Source organism: Chamaea fasciata, unplaced genomic scaffold (assembly GCF_029207755.1).
Source record: "Chamaea fasciata isolate MVZ Bird 193981 ecotype frontalis unplaced genomic scaffold, bChaFas1.0.hap1 SCAF_7, whole genome shotgun sequence".
NCBI classification, from domain to species: Eukaryota; Metazoa; Chordata; class Aves; order Passeriformes; family Sylviidae; genus Chamaea; species Chamaea fasciata.
This window is the reverse complement of record NW_027094092.1, coordinates 12735678-12756260: the sequence shown is the minus strand read 5'-3', so window position 1 is coordinate 12756260 and position 20583 is coordinate 12735678. Positions and strand designations below refer to the sequence as shown.

General features: G+C 36.9%; 1 long non-coding RNA gene across 1 annotated transcript; it reads right to left on the bottom strand.

The window, feature by feature from the left end:
• Positions 1 to 353: 353 nt before the first annotated feature.
• LOC136291719 (uncharacterized) lies at positions 354 to 18651 on the bottom strand. The gene is made up of 3 exons (XR_010721678.1): positions 18340 to 18651; positions 1562 to 1650; positions 354 to 432 (listed from the first exon to the last, which is right to left on the bottom strand). It is a non-coding gene; the product is annotated as an uncharacterized lncRNA (long non-coding RNA).
• Positions 18652 to 20583: the final 1932 nt, after the last annotated feature.

The following is a 20583-nucleotide window of genomic DNA, read 5'->3' as shown; positions in this document are numbered from 1 at the left end:
GGTAGACAGAGGTTCCAAACTGTTGATCTTGATCAAAGTGTGTCAAGGAGTAAGGTTTGTTTTTTCCTCCCACTGGACCTCATGGGAAGCAGCAAACAGCACATTATATACAAAAGGTCATAGAAAGTGAATTACTGAGGGTTTCCTATCTCAAGAGAGCAATACAAGAACTAAAAATGGTTTTCTCACTGGTTAGTATGGTCAAAACTTCCTTACCTATAGATTTCAAACAAAACTTCTAGATTTCACTTTGCAAATGGGAACTAGGAAATAGGTTTAGGTTCTCTATGTGAAGGTGAACGAACATTAGCACAGGCTGCCAGGGAGGCTGTGGAGTCTCTGTCTTCGGGGATATGCAAAAGTTGTCTGGACATTGTTGGAGCAGGGGGTTGGGCAAGATGTCCTCAGATGTCTCTTCCAGCCTCAACTCCTCTGTAATTTTGAGTGCAAACATGAATTGGGTACTAAGTGGCAAAATACATACATGGACTCACAGACAAACTGCCAGTCTCAAGTTTCAATTTTATGCTTTCCCCAGCGCTTGAGAAACTCAAAATTCACACATCATCATAGCAGTTAGAGTTCCTGAAGAATTATCAACCTTTTCTATGGGTAATGGAATGCAGTTGACAACTGAATGAGAATCATTAGGTACAATTAGCAGCTGGCCAGAAGTAACTTGATGGATTAAGAAAACATGAGCAGACAAAAATTCACACAGAAAATAAGAAATCAGATCTTATGACAAACAACTTTATGTCCCACCCTCATCTATTATGCTTGGAAAAAATTCTTTTCCTCCTCGCTATTGACTATTTGTATATATATATTTATATATATATAGTGCATTCCATTTTTTGATATATATAGGAAAATATTGCAGGCACTAGTTTGTTATTTGAAACTGGTGTTTAGAAGCCAGCTTCATATGTAGCACTGCTGCTTCCCTCATGACATATAAAAAACCCCACAGTAGCTACAATATGCTTCCACATGCTTAAGACGGTTTGTGTTTAACTTGCTGTATTTTCAATGAGGTACATTTAAAAGAAGAGGATGCCTGGTACCACATGCATAATTTTGATGAATAGACAAAACATTCTCATCTGAAGTATGCTCACTTTATTAAAAAGAGTAATCTAATCTTAGCCTTTATTCTGTTAAATCAGTCATGTGTGACCCATTACTAACCCACTAACATGGAATGTAACTCGAGAGCCAAAGAATTATTCCCACCATATTGCTTATCAGAGAACTGAAAAATAGGTATATACTATATTTTCTAGTTTAATCATTCCCATTGGTGATTTATTGGCAAAGACACTACATTTGTGCATCTCTCTGAGCCTCACTCTTCATCTGTTAATTCTAATTATCTTCTTTCTATGTTTGCATCTTTCACATGCCTTATTTTTATACATTCATACAAAGCCAGCATGCCACCAAAGAAAATATAAAAAAACTATTTAGTGACTACCCAAGCAAAAAAGTCTGACACTGGAGGAAAGCCTGGCACTGTTTTCAGAAGCACAGATGAGAATCAAACACAACCCCTTTTTACCTGTTCCAGTCAATTGTCTTGAATTATTGTACAATTTCCCTGAGGTCCACTGAAGTTCCTAGAAGGTCTTGCAAATAGGTGCTGGATTTCTGGGTTTATGGTTCAAGAGAAAAAAAAGAAAAAAAAAAAATCTAGTCCTGCTAAAGACAGAAGTTGCACGGGTTTTTTTTACTGTTTACAAAGTGCTTTGCAGCAGCCTTAGAAGAGACATACAAGAAAAGCTTATTACACTTATAACAGGGAACTGTATAGGTTAGATCTTTGGAAATGACAGAACTGCTCCTGTATATCAGGCTTTCTTTTGGGAATTTATTGACCTAATATCTCACAGAAGGGCAGATGAGTACCGTGAGACAAATATGCAAAACTAGCACTTAGGAATGTGCTTTTAAGACAGTAGAAGAGAGATGCTCTAAAGGACAACTAGAACAAATCTGAGTGAAAGACACAAGCTGCTCTCAGGTTCTTGGCTTTTTCTTTTTTTTTGAATTTCAAAACATAATTTGGACGTTTACCACTGCTTCATCCACCTTCACCTTCTCTCAAATGAAAAAAAACCTAATTTGAAATTTTGGTTGCTTCATGAATGATCTTAGAAGTTGCTTTTGAACAGAGGGAACCAGGAAACTTCATACAATATAAAAGTTAAGTCAAACTAATCTATGAGTTTCTGATGAAGAGATACCATGGATCTTCTCTTCCTTAAAAAAAAAAAAAATAAAACAACAAAACAACAAGCCAACCAAAAAACTCCCAATACAACAACAAATCCAAGCTGTAAAATGTGCTCATTTTAAGTATTCAATTGGTATGAAGAACAAAAAGACAATAAAAATAATTTTACTTAATGACAACGGTGAATAGACAGTATTTGCCAAATGCAACTGGAACGTTTCTGCCCAAATGGGATTGCTTTAAAAGACTAGCTAGAGAAATGTTATTCCAACTCAGTAAAGCTTAAACTATGCAAGAACTTAAAATAGCATTTATGCATCTCTAAGAATGCCACTGCACAGTAGAAGTAAAATAAACAGGATGAACAGGTTTCCAGGGTTCTTATAAAGAGAGATGCATTACAACTTGTAGTGGAATCTTTTTAGCTGTTCTAATCATTAGAGCTATAAGAGACCCTGCTATTTATTCAAAACAACTTAAAGCAACTCTAAAGGTCCCAGTGTGATGTTTTCACTTCTAATTTTCATAAAATGTTGATAAGAGTGGAATCAAACTAGTTAGTTATCAGTCTTGATGTTGGCATAATGTGACTGGAAATGTACAATTTGTAATTACTTGAAAGGAAACAAATTACCTTTAAGAGGAAAACCATAGGTAGAAATTGCAGAAATTAGATGTGTTAGGCTGCTCTTAAAAAAAATAAAAGTACCTGTTATTTAACTTGCATTCTATGAGAAAGAATATGTATGCAAACCAAGGGCAAGTATGTACTAGTAGAAACACGAAGTTGATGGCTGAGACACTTTTTGTCTATAATTTCCATTAAAAACACTAATAACAAGTGACTTCTTCAAATTATTTATTCCATATCTGTGTTGTTAGAAACATAATAGCAGATGGAAGAATTGCCTGATGTTAAACTTTCATTTTAAACCCCTCAAAATCAGAGCTTTGGAGTTTAGACTTTGAAATATACCTCCGACAAAAATCTCATGCAAAAATCTTAGATTCTCATGCGAAAATCACAGATAATTAAGCATGTGCTTAATTTTAAGCATATTTTCAGTCCCACCTGATCACTCAATTAACCTTTAAAGACACATTCTGATGGATTTGAGATCCTGTGTAAGCACCAGGCTAAGTGGAAATGGATACTAAGGAAGAACACAAGTCTCCAACTGTATCTGGACTTAAATTTGTCATGAAAACAGACAAGCAATATCCTAGTCCAGAAGAAACACAGAATTTATTTACAATGAGTTTCTTGGTTGTTAGAAAAGCAATTTTTCCTTCATTTTCTCTTCTACCACTACTATCTGCCTAGCAACCTTAAGGTGGGCATGTAGAATATGTTTCCTGAAGTGGAATCATTCTGGTTATTGTATTTTATGTTAGCAGACAACCTAAACAAGGAAGCCCTTAAAGTAAATTCTAGTCAGTCACTATATATCTCCAGACTCCAAAAGCCAGAAAGAACTGATGAAACTGATTGTTTCATCTGACATTTTATAAATAAACCATAGAATTTTCCCCAGATGTGGAATTAAAACAAATAATTCTAAAAATTCAAACAAAAGAGTCAGAAGAGAGGAAATCTAATCATCCTGAGCCACAATTTTTTTTAATAGCTGTTCTTCTTTACCAAAGAACAGGTTATTAAGAGCAGTAAAATTATGGATGGGGGTCAATTCTTCTGTAAAGTGGCTGCAAAGGGAGCTGAACACGTTGAGGAGTGTGCCACGACAGGACCACGGCATGATTTTTTACTGGATGATAAAAGGGAGGGACTGTTCCAAAACACGGCAATTGCATTCTAGCCATAACTACTCCAGCCCAGCCTCCTGCTGCTGTGCACACAGGGCTACACAGACACTTTTCACAGTGTGGAATGGGATGGAAATTATGTCACATTGCTCACCTCCCTGTGACACACTACTCACCATGATACCCTGTTTTTCCATCACACATTTCATCTTTTAAATGTAAAATGTGGCCCTTTGCTTTCCCTAAGCCAGAGGCTATGACTCAAGAGGAACTTGAGCCATGAAACCATCTCTAATTCTTTGCCTATTGATTGGAAAACCAGGCAACTTCAAATCTAAGAAATGAATTAACAAAATAACCACAGCAACATCATAAGCCCAGGACACCTAAGAGTAATTCTTTTCCCATCTGAAAATACCACTGTCCTATCTTTTAGCTCTCTGGGTGACAAAGGGACAAAAATATTGCATCACTTCTTGGTGCCTATATTTCTTCTGTGTATGGGGTCTGACCCCAACCTTCCCCACAACAGCATTCAGTGAAATAAAGCACCACTGATACTAAAATCACGTAAGCCAAAAGTCAAAGAAAGGATCATCACCAAACAATATAAGGTTCTGAGACATGAAATCTGAAGCTAAATTTCCTTAACCTCTGGCCTGTGTCTAAGGTACAGGGTAATCCTTATCAAAACATAAAAAGGTTAATTAGGTGATAATAATGACCTGCTTAGAGCAGAATTCATTTGCCTGAACATGACGTCACTGAAATGATCTCATGATGGAGCAGAAATTCTTATTGGATATACCTATTGCAAAAGTAAATCTATACTACTATGGCAAAGACTCCTTCAGACACAAATTCAAATCCTTTAAATATCATAGTCCCACTTCAATATTTTTTCAACAAAACATACATACCTGAAATACTTCTATTTACTGATAGGATGAATTATACCAATGGAAAAAAAAGACACAGAAAATATCTTTAAGCAGTATCAAACTTGTTCATTATATTTTTTTTAGGAAAATGGCTACTGTTATGTGAGGTTAAGTGAATTTTCTATCCAGCCTGAGTAATACCAAGGTATTTATTTTCCTTACTTTCTAAGGATAAGGCAGGCTCCTTTGTACCAGACCAGCCCCAATTGAACCACTTCCTATTCTTTCCATACATGAGAATGTTTAACAACTCATAGAAGCTGTTTACTGCAAACTGGCACAGGAGAAACAACTAGTAACTCATCAGATGTAATCAGCTGCTAACTGCAAGGACGTGGAACTTTAAAACTGTGTGTCACCTTCCACTGAGTCAGTATGACAAAAGCTATTTATAGGTTCTGTGAGCCATAGGCTCTCCACAGTCTCCAAACTGTCATCAGGGGTGGACATCAGCAGTTATTAGGTAGCAGGGGATACCAAAAGTATTCCTGGAAGAAGCAAATAATTTTACTCAGCAAATAATTTTACTTTGCAAAAAGAACAATCACAGGAAACAGGCATATCAGAATGGATGCAAGTGTTCTGAATCCCAGACAAGAATAGGCCTAATAGGTCTTAATAAGAAAATGCCACCATAACTTGAGTTTTCACAAATTATTCTGCATGTCCAATATAATTTCTCTTAATAAAAAATCAACCTTAATATTCTTAATATCAAGAGACAGGACAGCTTTGGAACACTCCATCAGCTCCAATTCACCATTGTTTGTGCATGTACTGAAAGCTGTCTCCAGTCTATATCTGAAAACCATACTGCATGACAATAGCTGGAACAACATATATACACACCACAATTTAGATTTACTAAAACTACTCTGCTTTCTTTAGCTAGATTTAAAGAATACTTTTCAGAAATCTCTGGGAAAGTCTTCTATGACAATCCTGTACCTTTAACATTCATCATTCTGAGCACCAAAAGACAGTAGTCACATTTGAACTATTAGATCCTTTTATTTTTTCATTTTCCACTCGATTCATGGCATTTTATGCAGACCAACTTCTATTCATGAGTGAAAAGTTACCAGGCACCATGTTAAAACCAACAAATTTTCATGAAGCAATGTAGTCTGTTCCTCAATTCATTAAGAGCTTTTTTTTTTTTTTTTTTTTTTTTTTTTTTTTTTTTTTTTTTTAATGGGAAAAAAAGAGAAAAAACCCCAACCCTAATTCAGGGAGTCCTTCAATCTGTATCTCTGTACTTAGAATAAACATGACATCTAGAAATAGCAAAAACGAGGCTATTGCAGATGTTCCGTCCTACATCAGGTCTTGGAACCAGAGACACTGTGTGGAATATATGCATGTTGCTATGTATGTATGCTAAACACACATGATGTCCTCAGACTAGAATGTGATGTGAAAACTGTTGTGGGAACAAAACCAAAACTTTATGCAATTTAGCTGCAATGAAAACTACAATAAATTATGGCCTGAATTAGAAGAATTACTCATGATGTCTTAGTATTAAAAGTAATAAAAACATTTCCAACTTTGGAGAAAGAGTAGATTTTGAAAAGGCTGCTGTATCAAATCTAGAATGCAGAGATGCTGCTGGTTTGATAAGCAAGTTTTATACGGCAAGTAAGGAAAGGGGTCCTCAGACATCCCAACCTACTCAAGCACCTTTCTACTTTAACTCAAATCTCCCTAATTCTTTTTGAAAAAAGATTAATTATTTTCACTCAATCAAAGAACATCTGGGCTGAAACTTCAGATGTTGCCACAAAATTAGATTTTCATCCTTTGGTCAGATTTACCCATAATTTCTTGCCTGAATCCTTTTCAGTGGTAATTGAAAACAAAAATGCTAATGATTACATGCAAATGTCTTTTTTTAAACTGTTGGCAGTTTAAAGGAAGGAAAGTTAGGGGTGTACTGCTGCTAACCAAAATTCATATGCTGTGTTAACTTTTACTGCTTGACTTCCTGAATTTTTTAGCAGGGGAAACTTCTTGAGACAGTGCCCATAACCACACCATTTCTGAATGAGATTCATATACGAGCAGCTTTCTAGAGCGAAAATGAAGGCTGGCATTTTGAAAAAAAGAGCTGCTGTCTTTGCGAACAAGACACGGATACAAGAAATATTCAGAACTGGATTTCATAGGTATTTCAGTGGAAGAAGGATGCATGCAAAGTTCAATCTATAAAGAGGTTAACAGTAGTGTGGCCTTCTCTCTGAAGAACGCAATAAAATTCACATCATGGTTCAATGACAGGGAGCTCAGTAGCAATGCTGGTTTAAAACCTTGAGGCTTTTTTCCTGTCTCTTGGCAAAGTTTGCTGTCAGTCTCATTGTGTTGACAACTCATGGAGCTGTGCTGTGAACATTTCATAGAACCTGAAAAAACAACCCTCTCCCTCTTTCTTTTTTCCCCAGATTTTCTTTTTTTTTTTTTTAGCTCTTAAGTTATGTGCTCTGACTTCCTGCAAGAGACAGAGAATGGGAAGCAAGTCTTCACTGTAGTATCCTCAAACCCCAATAGACTTCTAGATATGAGACTGACATGGACATCACACTGATGCTTTAAGTTTTAGATTTCACGTTTTTCAGATTCTGTGCCACCTAGGGGTGCAGTTCTGAGCCCCATATTAAGTGTCAGTAAGCTCTCTTCACAGAGTAGGGAGACAAAAGAAATCCTTTTCCTGCTGAGGACCAAGGATAATTTTCAGGCCCTAAAGCACAAACAAGGGTGGACTGAAGAGAGAAACAAGAAGGATGAGACCCCACAACCTGAACCTGTAACTGGACAATTAAACCCCAATATGCAAATAGACCAAAACTTACAAAAATGTAAGACCTCATGATGACTGGTTAGCCATTTTTGTGACCATTCTAAGTTCACCTTGGGTGTAGCCCTGATCAGGATCTTGTCCTGCCCAAGGTGTACCCTAAAGGCCTTTCAATAAATACGTACTTTATTCTCTAACTCTGTCCAGTCTCTGTTTCAGGTCAACGCCCTCTCCCATTTCATACAATGTCAGCCTGAAGAAACAGGATGATAATAGCTGACAACACCTCAGGAAGCACAATCCTGAGAGTAAGCCCTGCCACATCCCCAAACAAAACATGGCACTTAAGCAAGTAAATATTGCCCCATGGTGTCTCCATAGAAGACACAACGGCCAGGCTTTTCCATCTCCTGCAGCTCCTTCAAAGCAGAAGGGAAAGAATACCTTTGGCCAACCTCAAACACCAAAAAGGGATGGCACAAGATGAAACACATAAAGGACACTAGAAATTCTTTTGTAGAGTTCACTAGAACGGGGAGGTAAAGTGAGAGAGGACCCTCTCAGACTCAGGTGTTCTAACAGGACTAAAACCCTTAGGTTTGCACCAAGAGGTGAAAAGTAGAGGAGGGTTGGGTGGAGAACAAGGCTAGAATTGTACTGCATTCTAGTGATTCAAGTAGGAACCTTTGTGCCATTGTTATCAAGATCACTCCCAGGAGCAGTGTCTCGGCCCAACCAAAACACAGATACAACTCTTTAAATTACCCTGATTATGGTTTGAATCATAATGTAAGATTAATGGTAATTTAAGTGGGAGTCTCTGCAGAAGGTACCTAATAAAAAAGTGCATTCTGGCCTGAAAAAATGGAAGAAGAGTAATGCTGTTGGAAGATGGTTTTAATATGCAATGGATCTTCAAGGCAGTGAAAATAAAGCATTTATACATCTTTGATGGAGATGATTGTTGTAAACTTACACCTTTGATGGAGATGATTGTTGTAAACTTACAAAACTGTTATATTAGGGATTGATATACATCTGTTTCATTCTCTACATCTTCTGTATGAAATAGTCATATAAGAATGATCCATGAGTATTCCCAGCTAAAGGTTCAGATGAGGTTAACCTCAGTTGTGCATTCCCTTTCCCTGTTTGTTTCTATTTTCCTTAGAGGGTCAGTAAAAAGTGGACCAATGATCTCTAAACTGTCAGAACCATCAACTCCCAGGCTACTGGCTTCAGCTTTATATGGAAGAAAAAAATGGAAGCTACTTTGCAAGAGGGCATAATTGCTATAGAAAGTTTTCTTTCAATGAAAAGTAACTGTCAGCAACTTATTGGCACGCATTGGCAAAACAAAAATGCCCCTGTACAAGGAGGGGCAACTACTACACATTACAGAGGGAGGTGTTGGTTTTATTTCCAAGTTTAGTATACAAGAAGTTTTTACTATAAAAGTTTGAACCACAACATCCATTTACTGAAAACACAACTAAAATGCACAACAAAGGATCCATTTCTAATTTAATTTGTAGTAGTTAATCCTATATCTTTTACATCACAAATACCTCATTCTATAATCAGAAAGAGAACACTAATTTTGTTGTAGGTATGCTTCCTCATATCTAAAAGACAGGAGGTTTGCCTTTAAATTAAAAAGTCAGCTCACTGATAAGGGAACAGAGAGCAGGACTTCCCAGATGTAGCTGAATTCAGTCACATTAAAGGAGGAACCAAAAGAGAAAGTCTACTTCATAGGACTATTTGCAGGAAATAACATGTGATATATTCTAGGAGATTTATTGCTCATGCAAAAAGATCCATTTTTTAAATATGAATATGTTAATCCTAATAGCTTCCAGTTTTCTTAGGCTCTCCTATCTTTCAAAAGGATGGAAGATTTGTTATGATGAAAGTGGCCTAGCTCATAAGTGCCTTAATTAAAGGAATATGATCAACTTAGAACAGTTTGTACATAGATATATAACAGATAGTTTTATCTGTTGTCCTAAGCAGCATTTTTGTAAATATAAATTAAAGGTTTTCGTGGGAAACCACAGTGTAAGTGTTTTGTTTACTTTGTATATTGGACAGCTGTTTGGTTTAAATTAATTTCTCACCAGATACTCTCTGTGTAGAACTCTACTAATGTGCTCTCCATTTCTCATCTTCTGGTAGAGCTCCTAAAAAGTAGCCACGTTAGAACCCTTTTTTTCACTAGAAAAATGATCATAAATCAGCAAAAAGTGCCACACAGACTAAAGGAGAGAGAGCATACCTGCAAGTTCTGTTAACAAAGTTGACAGTATTCTTTTCATGTTGCAGTAAATTTCAACGGAGATAATTAAACTGTTACTTTTAATGTTTCCAGCCAGCGTATGAGAAAAATACAGACTAGACTGCTAGCCTGAAGAATAGTGTCCAGAAGCATTTTGTTACCCTTGACCTTGTCTGAAAGCTCAGTTTCCAGAGACCCCTTGTCTTCTGAGAACTTCCTAGCAAAAATGCATTAACAATGAGTTCTGCTCTGTATCATCCTGCAACACCACTCATCTTGCACAGAAATGAAAACAGAAATGCTTACTTGCATAACCCACAATACCATTTTCTTTTTGTTCCCATGGTCTTTGGTCTTGGTTAATATGCTTATCAAAGGAACATTGGAATGTTACCAGCTTTGCTTGAAATAAGCAATATGGCCTCTTAAAAGAAAATGAAAGGCTGTCCACTTCTCCCTTGATTTAGCTATTTATTTAAAAATTCTTCTTTGTTTGTTCGTTTTGGTTTGTTTTTTTTTGTTTTTTTTTTTTTTTTTGTTTTTTTTTTTTTTTAAATTAAGCAGCCAACTAAAATCATAGCCGAAAAATCAAAAAGGTAGGGCTGAGGCTATGAGGGACAGTTCACTGCAGGTAAATTTGGTCCAAGCACTTCTCTGTTTTGGTATTTGCAAGAAGAATATGTTGCAAATAAAAGCTCTCTGCAGCCTAGGGCATAAACTTAAAGCATTTCCACAGACCTAAGGGTCTGACTCAGAGTATCTGCTTTGCTGCCACATGGGCCTCTCCCAGGGTTAATGTAACTTTTGTGGCTTAATCAATTTTGGGAGGAGAGATCATTCTTTCCCTGCACCCATGCTTGTCAACTCTAACTGGAGCTATTCTGGATTCTGCTGTCATGGAAGTTGAGGACAGAGTTAGTCTTTTCTCTGCCCTCTGAGGCCATTCCAGTGTAGCACTTACACCATCCTGTCTGCTATGGCAGATTTTCTGACCTGTGTTTAAGCAGTATGACATGACAGGTAGTGCATTTTCTGAGGGTTATTATATGCTTTGGATAGTTTGATAAGGCAAGAAACTGAAGACTTTCCTTTAAGTGTCTTTTTGCTATTATGAAATGGAATTTTTAAATCAAAAGGGAGAGAGAAAGAAAGAGTCAGAGTCCCAGACTTAGAGGGCATTATTGACATGGCTATGACATCACTGACAGCCAGTCAGGAAGCCCTGACTATCTTCAGACTTTTAAAACCATTCCATAAACACAACCAAGAAGATTTTTACCTTCAAACTTTGCATGAATGCTGTAGTGGGAATTGACAATGGACTCTATGCATAATTTTTCTTCAGATATTATCAATAAATCTGGCTAGAACTAAGGCAAGACTTTGATTACTTGTGCTTTAACAGTGTGAAGCGGTCAGAGTTTTGTTATGATTAAAAAAGAATTACCTCTGCATGCAAAGCTTGGTCTTTAATCCCCAGGTCAGCCAGGACACAGGATGAAGCTTTTGCTGGAGTTCTTGTTGAGGATTTTCTAAGAACTTTAGTGCACTTTTATGCTGCCTAGTAAATTACTGCTAAAACCATCCAAAGCAAGTCTTTAGGCTGATAAGTATGCAGAAAACTATGTTTGAGTGCAGGGAATTTATTTACTCATTATTTGTTTTATTAAAAATTTTCAGCTGAGTTTTCTTTAATTTACCAGTTCAGCTACACATGCTATGGAATAGAGTTGTGCTGTTTGTCCAGATACTGTGACTATAAATTAAACATCAGCTAGGGTTTTTCTGGTCACTTTTATTCATTATCAGCAATATATTAAAAAAAGAGATTTTGAATACAATTAATCAAATTAGGGCCTGGAATACAATAATACCAACTACTTTCTTAGATCTTTCTGCAGGTGACACAATAGCCTAAATTTACTCTAAAATATTGGTGCTTTCTAAATTTCATTTTAATATTTTGTTTGGGCTTTTTTTATTTACAGTGTGGAATCTGACAGAATTTAAAACATAACATTCCTTCCAACTGGGTTTTCTAGCTAAAACATACTCCCTGAACGTCTCCTGTCACTCCCCAATCCTTTATTATGAAAGGTCAAACAAAACTTCTCCCTCTGGTTTATGACATATAATTTTACCATCAGGATAACCTAAAATTAAGGTTGTAGTCTGCAACCTCATTTAACCAAAATAAAATTTCCATCAGGGTTCTGCAGCCACTCTGCAGGACTCGGCCCACCACAGAGCTAGGTCATGATGAATGCTGGCCACAAGCATTCCAGGAGGTCAGCATCCACAGAATCCAGCTTCACTGCGGGAGGAAAATGTGGGTTTTTTCTACAGTTGGTAGCACTGGATTTCACTTCTGACACTTCCCCTGAAACCTGCTCAGAGGATGGACATGTGACACTTCTCTTGAGGAGTACTGTTCTACAAAGAAATTCAGCTTGTGCAATACTGCCAGTAAGGCATGAGTAGGAGTGAGAGAGAGCTGAAGTTCTAATAACATCTTTCAGAACACAACTTCTGTTTATCTGTAGATAGGCCAGAATTCCTGGTAATTTTCAGCTGTCAGAGTTTAGGAAAGAAATTTTCTTTTAACCTCCAAATGGTGAAGTCCCAGCACTCTCTGAAGTCTTTGGGGTTTTTGTTTGGTTTTATTTCCAAAAGAAGGAAATAAAAGTGAAAAAGAATCTGGATTTCTACATAGACCTAAAATACATTGATCATTGCTGAAGTTTTGCCACTAAATCAATTTGCAACAATCAAAACAAAAACCTTAAGAAAGTTGAACAAGAATTCTGGTATTACCTGAAGCATATCTACATATTTGCAGTGTTCTAACAAACTTCTTTTATGCTGTTATACCTTATATAAAATTGACTACAACAGAACTTTCAAACTAACGTTACATCATACCAGAAGTTATGTCTTATAATTTTCTTAACATCCTTATATCTCCCTCTATTAACTGTCTTATTGAACTGAAACATGCACACGAACCTAAGATGATTTGTCTTAAAGCAAACAGCTACAAGACTAATTATAGGTCTGCAAATATTTGAAGTGAAGAAATAGCAGATATTCTGAGAATTAGCTTGAGGTGAAGAAGCAATATGAAATGACCAGTAAAAAACGGCAAGACACGAGAAATAAAAATATTAGGTGGAATAGAAGGAGAGTTTTCTGGGTTTCCCACTTCTTCCTACAGAATACTACAAAATTCCCTGGGTTCAGAAGGATCACATTCATAGTATTTCCTTTTTCATCTATCTTTGATCAGATATCATTGAACATACCCTGTTTGCTCCTTGCAAACCAAAGGGAAACAATCAAAAATATCCTCCTCTCACCATTTTGCACAGAATTGTGGGTTTCAGATTCAGTCTAAGCTGCCAAACACCAGGCCTTGGCATTTTAGCTCCAGACACACAATGCACAGTGCTGAGCATCTACTAACATGAGGATGCACACACACGGGTACCATTCACACGGGTAGGGAGTGGATAGATAGAGTGTGACTCTTAGTCACACATTTTACAGACAAAAACTTCGCATATTTTTGAAACAAATTTTCTTCAGCTTGAATAGAAATTTAAAGACATTACCATACCATATATTACTCATACAAAGTAAGAGCCTTAATAGTTTTCAGTGCAACACCCATGCTGCTTCAGAATTCAGTAACAAATGGGTTTTAATCTAATTTTTTAATGACCCATTAATGACTGAGGCACCTTTTATCTGAGTTCTGTTCCTTAAGAGAATACATTACCTTTAGATTGGACAACGTAATGAAGAATCTACTTTTTTCAGGCTTTTTACTTGGATGGGAACCAGTGTGCTCCTATAGAAGAGCATTGAATAATCATGTGTAAAATAGGACCACCCAACATCTGCCTATATTCACTTGGAAGTCAGTTTTATATTCGTCTGCTAAAGGACTTGCAGGAAATTTATACCCAATACATGGGTGGGGTGGGATAGAATCCTTCCTCTTTGCTTAATCACATTCAGGGAAAAGTGATGATCCATTCTGTCTGGTTTGCTCCATTACTCTTTCTAAAATTAACTCGCATCTGACATTATAGCATATGTTAAATATTATGTAAGTGGTCTGTTCTATATTTGGTTTATTCAGTCATAAATCCTGGCATGCACGCACACACACACAAAATAGTTCTGTGAAAAAAAAAAAAAAAGAAAAGAAAAAACCCACACCAAAAACCCCCACAACCTTGTGCAGGCAAAATGAAATTGGTGAAAGTTGGATTATTCCTCCCAAGTCCATCAAGGTGCTGCAATAATCCACTGACATGAAAACTCCCAAAACATTATCCACCAGGGAAAATATTTTGCAGGTGGATATGTTCTTTTACTTTGTAGAAATGGAATTTTCACAGTCCAAGGGATCTTAAGAGCTACAGTTATTTATGCTGAAATAGGCTCCAGTCTGGCATGAGCAAGGGGAGTCTGTGAGCATGTGAAAGGCAACACATAGTGGCCACAACAGTGAGTTAGGAGCTCCCTCCTTGCCTTTCTTACTGGTCTTATTTTCTACTGCTTTGCCAAGAGTATAAAGATATCTCTATAACTGCAAAAGTAAGGTTTTGGCTGGAAGTAAAGTGGTTTTCTGAACTAGTCTTTCAGCTTTCCCAGTGTAGCTCCCCAAAAGCTGTGCACTGTTTATTACAAAATTTCCAGCACTGTCTTACATCAGTAAGACAATCAATATTATTGGTTTCATTTGACTCGGCATGTCTGAAATAAAATAGAGACACTAAATTATACATAGAGAACCATTTGTATTCTAAGGCTTATGACTTTTCTTTCTAACCAGTGTTTTGAACTATTTGAGTGGAAGGATTTCATACCACAAACACTATGGTGAACGTAGGGTCTAACAGCTACAGAAATGCTTTGACAGTAAGAGGTAACATAAAAAGTCTGTCTTCCCTTCTGCTCCTCAAATACCACTTTCTGAAAATAGCTTGAAAGAATTTACAGAGGTGGCCCTGGAAGGGCAGACATACAGCCTCAGCAGAGCTGGCAGCAACACACAGGTTAAGGTTGTTACAGACATTTCAATCAGCTGACAGCAAAGTTGCTAAATATCTTCACCAGGTATTTAGACTTAGACTGTCCAGTCCCTTTGTTTCAGGGGTTGCCAAGGGCAAGAACAGCTCAGGAAGTGATGTATTGTCTCACACTCAGCTCTGCAGCAGAGCCAATTATCCTGAAACTCTGCTCTCCAGTTCTTCTCCTGGCAGCCCCAAAGCCTTGTTCCTCTGCAAGGTGTGCCTCCCCTTTCCTTGTACAGCTCCAGAAAACAGTCTGTGTCTTCCTTTGATATGCATGTCAGTTCCTATGCCTCCAGACTCAAGATTTTTTTCCTGTGCTTTCTGTTGGTATGGAGGACTGATCCAACTGCTTCTAACTCAGGAAAATATTGTGTGGACATTTCGGCAGCAAGGGCAGAATACACAGATCTGTCAAAGAAACTTCAGCAAGTGTTTAAAAAGCTGTGAATCATCAGGAAGAATATCTCTGTAATTAATTAGCTCCTCCTATCACAAGCCCTGAACTGAAAGAGCTGTTCTTACAATGTGAACAAAACCGCAGGTAAATAAGATTTTTTTATGTAGCAAAAGTTATTCAAAATCTACATTTACATTTCCTTTATATCAAATTATCTCATAGCTATAATTATCTCCTAATTACATGTTTATTTCTGAATTGAAATAAGTCCAAGCCACATATAATTACTTCTCCTCTTGGTCACTGGTGCTGAAAAAACCCAACTTTACGGTGTTTAAAGCCACAAAGAAATTTTCATATGCCAAGGTTCACACTGAGAGACACCAAGGCACAATTGCAAAAGAGCCCCAAAGACTTACTCTGACCCACATAACAAAGCCGGACATTGTGAAAGCCTGATTATATTCAGCAGCAATTCAGGACTGAACAGATAGTTCATATTCTAAAGTGATTCCATCATGTTGAACTACTGTAACAATATTGGAAAACAGTGCCACCATCATCTGGAATGAGAAATATTTTGCTTTTTCCTTACTACAATATGACAGACGATGGTCTAACTCGACACCTCCGAGCAGCAGAGATCACATTTAATCCAGCACAGGCTGCAGGAGTGAGAATTAAGCACACAGAAGCCTGCTTTATCATTCTTGGCAGGCAGCTGGGCCTTCTCCAAATGTTATTCTCTTGCTACCATACCAGACCTTCAAATACAGCAGGTGTAGAGCTCCTAACCCTGGTGTAGCTATTTGTAAGAACTAAAACTACCTGAACTATCGTGTAAGAACAAAACCTACTCTTTAGTCCCTGAAAGATAGTTTTCCATTCTCTTATTACCCAAAATCAGCATGGGCCTGTTTTCTTGAGCATGTGGAAAGCTGACAATTATTATTAACTGGCCTAATACTGATCTAGGCTCTGTTGGTGCCTGGTGGGCTGAGTCAAACAGAAGGGAGCTAATTATGATAGGAGGGAGAACAGAGATTAAAGAGATAACATTGGAAAAGCAACATTGAAGAGCAATATCCTGAAAGAATGAGATAGGTAAATACCTAGAGAAAGAAAAAAGAAATCAGGAGTTCTGCTTTGACTTAAAAATAAGATAGGTACCATTAAGCAATCTGCTATAGCATCTTATGAACAAATTTCATAGTATCAAAGAGACTATGCATTCCAGCTTTACATATAAAAATATCTATTACAGCAACATAGCTCACTGCAAAGGAAAAAAAAAAAAAACAAAACTCCCATAAACTTGTAAATTAAAATGACAGAGTAAGTTATTTCTTTTAAATCCCTGCGAAGTATATTTAATGCACAATTTGAAATCACAAGAGGCATAAAAAATGAATATTTGCAGTATGGAACAAGTGAAAGGAACAAAATTAGGCCTGGGTGGGTAGCCTTAGTAGGGTGGAGTGACAATGATGAAGAATTATACAGGGAAGAAGGGAGCTCTAGGCCCCTAAATAGTTCCCATCCAGATGCTTCAATATTTAGAGTTCTTTCAAATGTATAGAAGGTTTTTAAAGAAAATGTAATTTTTATAGAAGGAGTGGGATGGAGAGAGCAGGAAAAGAAGTAGAAGCAGTCATTGGGTGGATGCCACCTAAACCAGGCATTTAGACTTTGTTCCATTTCATTGAAATTACCCCTCTCCACCCTGGCCCGGCTGACAGACACAAACACACAGGCAGCGTACAACATGTACAGGAGGCTGTGAAAAAAGCTGCTGGCACAGGTGTTTTTCCAAAACATACAGAAGGACTTTACTAAGAGCTTTGTGAGCAAGCTGACTGCTGAAGAGCAAAATCACAACCTTTTTTCCAGCTATTAAACTTAGATCAACAAAGCTTCTCTACGACAAGCAACATGAAATCACAATCAAAAAATAAAACCAAAAAGCAGCATTACAGGTTCATCTGCTCCAGGGTTTCAGCTAAAACATCCTTCTACTGTTTTCACTCACTTTCTCATTTATCAGCTACACACTTTAAGACAGAGTGCGCCTTGAAGCTCTTTGTTTAAGGCTTTTTCTCTACACAAAAACTGTATTCCCCAGTGATTCTGATGTGTAAAAGGTGAAAACCCTCTCTTCCTCATCATATAGACACACTTCCTCTCTAGATATACTTTTATCAGTCTAGCTTCATGCCAAATGGGAACAAACACCTGTCAGTGACATATCTACATTCAGAGACATGAATTATTACTTTTGATATCACCAAAAAGATTCAAACCTGAAACATCCAACTGTAACCCTAACTTGCTATACCAGAATACAATACAGACCACCTTAAGGCAGAGAAAGTTATGTGTGGGAAGATGTGTATCCTAAAACCAACAAAATACAATTTTAAAGGAAAAGTTTAGTTAAAAATGAGGGACAAATTAAATTCCACTAGAAAATAATACAGGAAAACAATAGCACCCACTGTAACTTTTTTTTTTTTTAACAGAAGACCTCTACAAAGCAATAATGTAATAATAAAAAGTTAAAACACAGCTCTAGAGAGACCAATAATCACACTGGTTATGAAATACTCAGGAAGAGGTAAATTTCACAAACCCACGTCCAGAAAAACATTAGCAATGCTCTACTCGTATACCATGTCATTCAAAAGTCTAATCTCCCGAATAGATGTACTTGACTGACCACAGCCCAGTCCCACCTTCAGCTGAAGTCCATCAGTTCAGGAATATATACAAACCACATTTTTGTATTTCTCAGTAATAACTTCTAGGTAATTATGATGTTCTTGGCAGATTTCATATTTTTACTTACAATGGATTCTTGGAGTATTGGATTCCTATAGCACAGTACAGCACAAAAATCTGTTCACGTTTGATCTCCTGTTCACTTGTACAGCAGAGGTTTGCTGAAAGCAGGATCAAAGATTACTCAACTTTTTTTCTTTTCCTGTTTTCCCTGATGACGATTCCACACCAGCTTTTTTTTTCTTTTTTTTTCCTCCTGGGCAGCAAATTATTTTGTACTAGTTAACACCTGATCTGAATTTGTGATGCTAATTATCAAAATGTCTACAGGTGTAGAGCAAACTAAGCAACACCTTTTAATTTTCCAAGAATGTTAAAATTCAAGTAAACTTCTGAGAAATGAAGCTCTCAAAGGCAAATGAATTCTATTAATCTGAATTCCACTATTTGGTGTTGGCATTATTAAAATATTTAATCTCACATGGCTACAGTTTGTACTGGTTGTGAAATGGTTTCCTCTACTGGAATGAAAAATATGTAGGTTAAATGAAATTAGTGATAAGCAGTCACTTTACAGTGATATGGTCTTTATTTTCACATGCTTGTACACTCACATTCAAAGTGCAGAAAAATGGATTTATTGTTTCAGTAAGAAAAAAAATATTGAAAACTGATTTGGTTCTGGTTCTCTTGCAACACAATCTGGTGGTTCTGGATGGGCATTAGGTGAGAAAGCAGTTCTTACAGAGATAATGTAAGTATAAACCAGCACTGTAAACAGACTCAGGAAATCTGTACTCTGGATGGACCCAACAATACATTTCTAAAAGGAAATAACTAGAAAAACAAAATTAATTTTATTGTCTCTTTCAAGTGTAATACCTCCAGATCCTTAATAAGCTTTAAAATCCTGACATTCGTGACATTCAGCATTTTTGCTGTGTTCCAATGAATGGTACAGTCCCGTAACAGGAGCATACCTTGTTCAGCTCTATTGCTACAAAAATGATAAGTTAAAATGGAAAAAAGAGGGGGAAAGATTGGATAAAATGTCAATTACATGAAATAATAAATCAAAGACCTAAAATCTTACATTTAGATTTCTGGTGGTCCATATGTTTTACATATTATGAAACCATCCCCATAAACAATTCTTGCTAAAGAATACAATTCACATTCTCCCTAAACCATCCTATCTCATTTATTTACAGTTTTCTTCTCAACAGCTTCATTAAATTGAAGACAGCATGAGCAAGTTGAAACAATTCATAAGGAAAAAAAATGTCTATTAAATAATGTCAACATCAAAGGCAACAATAAGTAATCTCCTGCAAAGGGAAGGCTGTGAAAGCATCTTTTGAGCTGGTTAAAAACTGGCAATTATCAATTTCATTTTGACATGAATGAGAAGGAGGAATGTTCTGTACATGCTTTAATCTTCTAACATATATTTTATAACAAAAAAAAATTCAAAACACCTTAAGATATATTTGGTGAATATTTAACTAAGTCTGTACTAGCACAAACAAGTTTGCCCCACAGAAAGCATTATGCCTAATGTCTTTGCTTTATCCTTTTTATAGAAATGATACTGGTTTTCTTAGCAGACAATAGTCTAGTATTTATTTAGGAAAAAAAAATGTCAGTTGGGAAGAGGCTACACCTGCATGAAAATAATACAGGATGCAGCTTTCTCCAGAGCTGGGTCTGAGGGGGTGCTGCAAGAGTGTCAGGCAAGAGAAGCATCAATGCTATTCCAGTGGCAGGCTCCTTCCTGAAGAGCTCCAGCAATCAAGGAAAATGGAATGAAATAAAGGAGACAAGGAAGCCTCCACTGTGGATTCAGGAGAGCAGCACTTGGTTCACTCAGCCCTTCAAAGAGTGAAAGCACGATTTCAGAAAGCAGCAGAGTCCTGCACGAGTGCAGGTTTATCACTGTGCCTACGCAAGGGGCTGGTCATATCCCAAAGAGAAAACACCCGTGTGCCACCTTCCCTTGTCACTGCAAGGCCCACTCCTCTACAGAGTTTAATAAAATACTCGTGAAATATCTGATATAACTCACACTTCATCATTCACTGAACACTATTGAAGCAGCTCTATCCTGCCCACAAACCAGCTGATCCAAATTTCTCTCATCTCTTAATCTTTGATAATAATAATAATAATAGAATGAAAAACAGAGGGAAACACAAATTACTTTTTTCCCCCCACTCAGTTCTAATCACTACTTTATAATCATATTCTTTATTATTGTAATTTTTTTCTTATCTACAGAAGAAGAACATTCAAAGACAAATGTACTGACTGT